The following is a 6,185-nucleotide window of genomic DNA, read 5'->3' as shown; positions in this document are numbered from 1 at the left end:
CCCTCATACCAAAGGCATTACAAGAAAAGAAAACTACAGACAAATACTCATTATCAAAATAGGTGCAAAAACCATCAACAAAATACTAGGGAACTGAATTTAACAGTATATTTAAAGGGTTATACACCATGACTAAGTGGGATTTATACCCAGAATTCAATTGTGATTCAACATAAGAAAATCAGTCAATATAACACACCACATTAATGGAATGAAGGAAAGAAAGACATGATCATCTCAATGGATGCAGAAAAAGCATTTGAAAAAATCATCATCCTTTCAGGATAAAAACACTCATAAAACTAGGAATAGAAGTGAGCTTCCTCAAAATGGTAAAGGGCCTTTATGAAACACCCACAGCTAACATCATTCTCAAAGGCGGAAGGTGGAAACCTTTCCCCTAAGATCAGGAACAAGAAGAGGACGCCCATGTTTGCCGTTGCTGTTCAGCATTGTACTGGAAGATCTAGCCAGGCAATTAGGCAATGTAAAGAAATAAAATTCATCTAAATTAGAAAGGAAGAAGCAAAACTCTCCCTATTTGCAGATGACATGATCCTATACATAGAGAATTTGCAGGCACACACACACACACAAGCCCCTCTAGAACTATTCAATGTATTTGGCAAAGTTGGAGGGAGCAAGAGCGACATGCAAAAATCAATTGCGTTTCTATTCAGCAGCAATGAACAATCTACAAAAGCAAATTAAGAAAACAATTCCATTTACAATAGCATCTAAAAGAATAAAATGCTTGGGAATAAATTTAACCAAAGAGGTGAAATACCTGTACACTAAAAACTAAAAAACCTTGCTGAAAGAAATTAAATACCTGAATATTTAAATGGAAAGATATGTCTGTTCATGGGTAATAAGATTTAATATTATAAGCATGGTAATACTATCCAAAGTGACCTACAAATTCAACGCAATCTCTATCACTAATAATCTTTTTTTTTTTTTTGCAGAAATGCAAATCCAATTGTCAAATTCATATGAAGTTAAAAGGAGTCCTGAATAGCCAAAACAATCTTGAAAAAGAAAAACAAATTTGGAAGACTCACACTTCCTGATTTCAAAACTTACTACAAATCTACAGTAATTAAAACAGTGGTACTGGCATAATTACAGACATAGAGACCAATGGAATAGAATTGAGAGTTCAGAAATAAACCTTCACATAGATGATCAATTGATTTTCAACAAAGGTGACAAGACCATTCAGTGGGGAAAGAACAGATTCTTTGACAGATGCTGCTGGGATGACTGGATATCCACATGCAGAAGAATGAAGTTGGACCCCTGTCTCACACAATATACAAATACTAATTCAAAATGGGTCAATGACCCAACCATAAGAGCTAAAATCATAAAACTCATAGAAAAAAATACAGGGGAAACTGCAACCCTCACACATTGCTAGTGAGAGGGTAAAATGGTTCAGCTGCTGTGGAAAACAGTTTGTCAGGTCCTCAAAAAGTTAAACATAGAATCACTATATGATTCAGCAATTCTACTTCTAGATATATACCTAAACTGAAAACAAGTGTTGAAACAAACACTTGTACATGAATGTTTATAGCAGCACTATTCACAATAGCCAAAAGATAGAAACAATGCAAGTGTCCATCAATGGATGAATGTACAAATTACATGTGGTATATCCATACAAGGGAATATTATTTGACCATAAAAATAATAAAATATTAATACATGCTACTATGTGGATAAATCCGAAAAACATTACGCTAAATGAAAGAAGCCAGACACAATAGGCCACATATTATATGATTCCACTTATATGAATATCCAGAACAGGTAAATCCTGAGACTGAAAGCCAATTAGTGGTTGCCAGGGGCTGGGGGAGGGGAAAACGGGGAGGGAATCCTCAAAGGGTACAGAGTTTTCTTTTTTGGTGATGCAAGTGTTTTGGTGGTGCTTGCATAGCATTGCGAATGTACTAAATGCTACTGAATCATTCACTTTAAAATGGTTAATTTTGGGCCGGCCCTGTGGCTTGGTGGTTAAGTGCGCGCGCTGCGATGCTGGTGGCCCGGGTTCGGATCCCGGGTGCGCATCGAGGCACCACTTCTCCGTTCATCCTGAGGCCGAGTCCCACATACAGCAACTAGAAGGATGTGCAGCTACAACACACAACTATCCACTGGGGCTTTGGGGGAAAAAATAAAATAAATAAAATCTTTAAAAAATAAAATAAAATAAAATGGTTAATTTTATGTTATGTGAATTTCACTTCCATAAAAATAGAGAGAGAGAAAGGTGGAAAGAAATTGAAGGCAGTGAATTTAGACGAAGTTTAAAGAGTTTTGCTGTAGGTGGGAGTGAAGAAATGGAACTGTGGCTGGTGGGAGAAGTGGAGTCAACAGATTTTGTTTTCTTTTGTTTTAAGATGTGAGAAAATTTTTTTTTTAAAGTGTGTTTCTTTGCTGATGAGAACTATTGATCAGACAGCTGATGACATAGAAGAGAGAGGTAAGAACTGCTGGAAAAATATCCTTGCATAAATGAAAGGGATGGCTTTACCTCCTACAGAGATTTACCCTTAAGAATATTTGCAAGATGGGGGCTGGCCTGGTGGCACGGTGGTTAAGTTTGTGTGCTCTGCTTTGGCAGCCCGGGGTTCAGGAGTTCAGATCCCCGGGGTGGACCTACACACCGCACATCAAGCACTGCTGTGGAGGTGCCCCACATACAAAATAGAGGAGGATTGGCACAGATGTTAGCTCAGAGCCAACCTTCCTCACCAAAAAAAAAAAAAAAGGGAATATCTGCAAGGACATCCCCTACAGTGAGGCAGCCTTGAGCAGATAAAAGGATTAATTGAACTCAACCTACACTGTACAGTAAACACAAAGAGAAAAATACCATAAAGTTTATAAAATGTGTGAACATGGCAGTGTTGTTCTGGAATTACCCATTCCTCCTGCCCAGGGCACTGTCAAACCCTGGGGCTGACGTGGGCCAGGAAGTACCCTCTTCAAGTACCCTCTTCAAGATTCCCCCTGGCTTCAATTTCTCAGATGTTCTTTCCCTGTCTATTTCCTGTATCTAACACATACCTCTTGACTATAGAAATTAATTTTTAAAATTCTCTGTTTACAGTTTCATGAGGATTTGCTGGGTTACTGCCTTTACATGGCGGGTTTTACCTGTAGATTCCTGAAGAGCTTGTCCTGAGCAGATACCACACTTTGTCACTCTCTAGGGATAGTTTTGGGCACACTGTCTCCTCAGGATCCAAATGGACGCTTGGTTACTGCCTTCTTACGTGTTAGAGGTTTTGGAATTCGATCAGAGCCTAATGTTTTAAGCTACTTACTGTCATGATGCCCATTTGAAACCAAAGTACTATCAGTTTTCTTCTCCATCATATAGGTCTACTACATAGCAGTAGAACTAGCACACTAAGTATCTTTTAACTGGGGGAGGAGAAAATCTTTATTCAGAGAAAAAGCTAAAACCAGAATACATACTTTAATAATATAGTATATGTTCAGAATTCAATCTTTTTTATTGTACAAAAGCTATTTCAAGAAAATACCTTATGTTCCTAATTTTAACAAAGTTAAGGATAGTGACTCAATCCTAATAAGAATCTGGATATCATTTTATTCTACTTAATTTTGTCATTAACATTTTACTTGGGATATGAAAAAAATTTTCCCAGTCTTTACATGGCTCACAAGAAAACTCCATGGGTACAGAGATTAGTTTTGATTTCACACTGAAGATCCTATATGAGATTTAATCATAAAACTAACCAGAAAACTAATTAAGAACTATTAGACCCACATAAAAGACAACTGAAAATAACTCTCATTTTCTATTGTGACTAAAGTCTAGGGTTCCCTATCCATTGATTAGTTTTTTTGATTTGATTAGTGAAGCAAAACTAAATGCAAAAATTGAATGTTAGCACAATATTCTAAGAGCATATTGTTTGTAGGACATGCACAACTGTGAGTCAACAGTCTAGTGATTTGGGATCATCCACATTTAATAGTAAATATTAAGATTAAAAGATGGTATGTTCTATTTAGCCATAGGCTGAATAACTCCACTTCATTCATCTTTGTCCTCATATGACACACAAAAGAATCTAAGTTTATTCCAAAGTAACAAAGCCAAAGTCCTACCTCATGAGGCAAGAGCTAAGGTACACCAGCCAAGTCATGGAGCTTACGTCAGTCCAAACAAGCAGGTGTCCCTGGAAGGGCACAAAAGGAGCATCCTTACGAATGTTTAGTGTTCATAAAATTGGCTCTGAAACATTTCCTTTTAACTTCATCATCTGTTATGAACTAAATGTCTGTCTCCCCCAAATTCATATGTTGACATCTAACCCCCAGTGTGATGGTATTATGAGATGGGGCTTTTGAGAGATAATTGGGTCATAAGGGTGGAGCCCTCATGAATGGGATTAGTGCCCTTGTAGGAAGAGGTCAGAGAGCTAACTCTCTTTCACCACCATGTGGGGACACAGCAAAAAGGCAGGAAGAGGCTCACACCAGACACTGAATCAGCTAGCACCTTGATCTTGAACTTCCAGCCTCCAGAACTGTGAGAAATGCATTTCTGTGGTTGATGAGCCACCCAGTCTGTGGTATTTTGTTATAGCAGCCTGAACTAAGAGATCTTCCCTCACTTGTTTTTGAATTCTCATTTTTTTACCTTAGTTTATCTTCTGTTCTCATGTCTACATAACTAAAACAGCTTGATAGACTAATTTTCTACCTTTCCAGGTCTTGACTTTTGATTTGTTTTAGTTGGAATACAAGTCTAACCACCATAACAATGGCCAAAATAGCAGTGGTTTCCACAAGATAGGATTGTATGTCTACCTCACCCAACAGCGTGAGTGCAAATAGACCGGGCTGATATTGCCTCTGTGGTGCTGGGGAGCTGGATTCCTTGTTGTTGTTCTGCTCTCTTCAACACACGGCTTCCAGCTTGTGCTCTGTGACGGTGCTCCTTGCTTCTGCTCGCTTTCCAGTCAGTGGGAGGGGAAAAGAAAGTGGAAAACGTCTCCCTCTGCCTTTAGACACACAACTCAGAAGTTGCATGCACCACTTCAACTCACATTTCATTGGCCAGAATTTAGTTCATGGCCACCTATGGCTGCAAGGGAGCTAGGAAATGTAGTCTGCCTGGGTAGCCATGGGTCCAGCAGGTTAAACGGGGCCAAAGGAAGAAAGAATGGACAATGGGAGACACCAGCACTCTCAATCACAGATTCCATTTCCCCAGCTCTGGGGATTTCCTCCACCTGTGTACTGCCCTCACCTGGAACAGGTATAACCAGGCCCAACAGATACTGTCTAGACACAGAATTTAGTGGTGGATCACTGATGGGAGGGCACGGTCTGTCATGCAGAATATCCTAACACATGCTCAGACATTTCAATCTTGGTCATTTAGATGTTGCTTTAGGATAAATGTGCGATAGCTTTGCTGATGGGAATGCAGCCAAGCAAACATCTTTTGGCAAGCTTGCTTTGCCAGAGAATTACATCATGAGTTCTTTGGGGCCAAGAGAACAGAGAAAGGAGTCAGGACCTCAGAAAGTGGTCTTGGTGGGGCTTGTTTGGGTCACTGAACGGAAATGTACAAACAGTTGTCCAGGAACTGACTGCTTGAGGGGCTTTCCACCACTTAGACTGCACTTAGAGCCGGAGAACAGCTGCCAAGTTAATTTTTGGTTGAGTGGGAACATCTGGTGTTTATGAAAGGTTAAGAAGCCCTTTTATGAGGGCTATGAGATCATCTAATTCCAAAAGTGCATGGCTTTGCCTAGTAGTAAATCTTGAACAGTTTCAGAAAATGTAGGAATGACAAGCCATGGACCTTTCAATAAAATCAAATGTAGCTCTCATATAAACTTTGATTCCCAGGCCATAATCACCAGGTTATAATCAAAACTTAAAATTGACTCTCTAGGGTCTTTCTTGGGAACGACAGTGTGGCCAATATTTTCCTTCTTAGGGATGCCTTGACGAATTTTGAGGAAGGAGGATGTCTGGAAATAGGCCCCAAAGCTTTTTTCATAGGACTGTCCATAAGGCTCAGCGTCCTTACATGAGAATGGGGCTCCAGAGCACGCCATACACACGCAGAATTCCTCCAAGCAGCGAGGTGACTAGATTCCAAACCAACCCTCCCACAC

Source organism: Ceratotherium simum, chromosome 14 (assembly GCF_057802395.1).
Source record: "Ceratotherium simum simum isolate JZ-2026a chromosome 14, ASM5780239v1, whole genome shotgun sequence".
Classification (NCBI taxonomy): Eukaryota; Metazoa; Chordata; class Mammalia; order Perissodactyla; family Rhinocerotidae; genus Ceratotherium; species Ceratotherium simum.
This window is presented reverse-complemented; position numbering follows the sequence as displayed.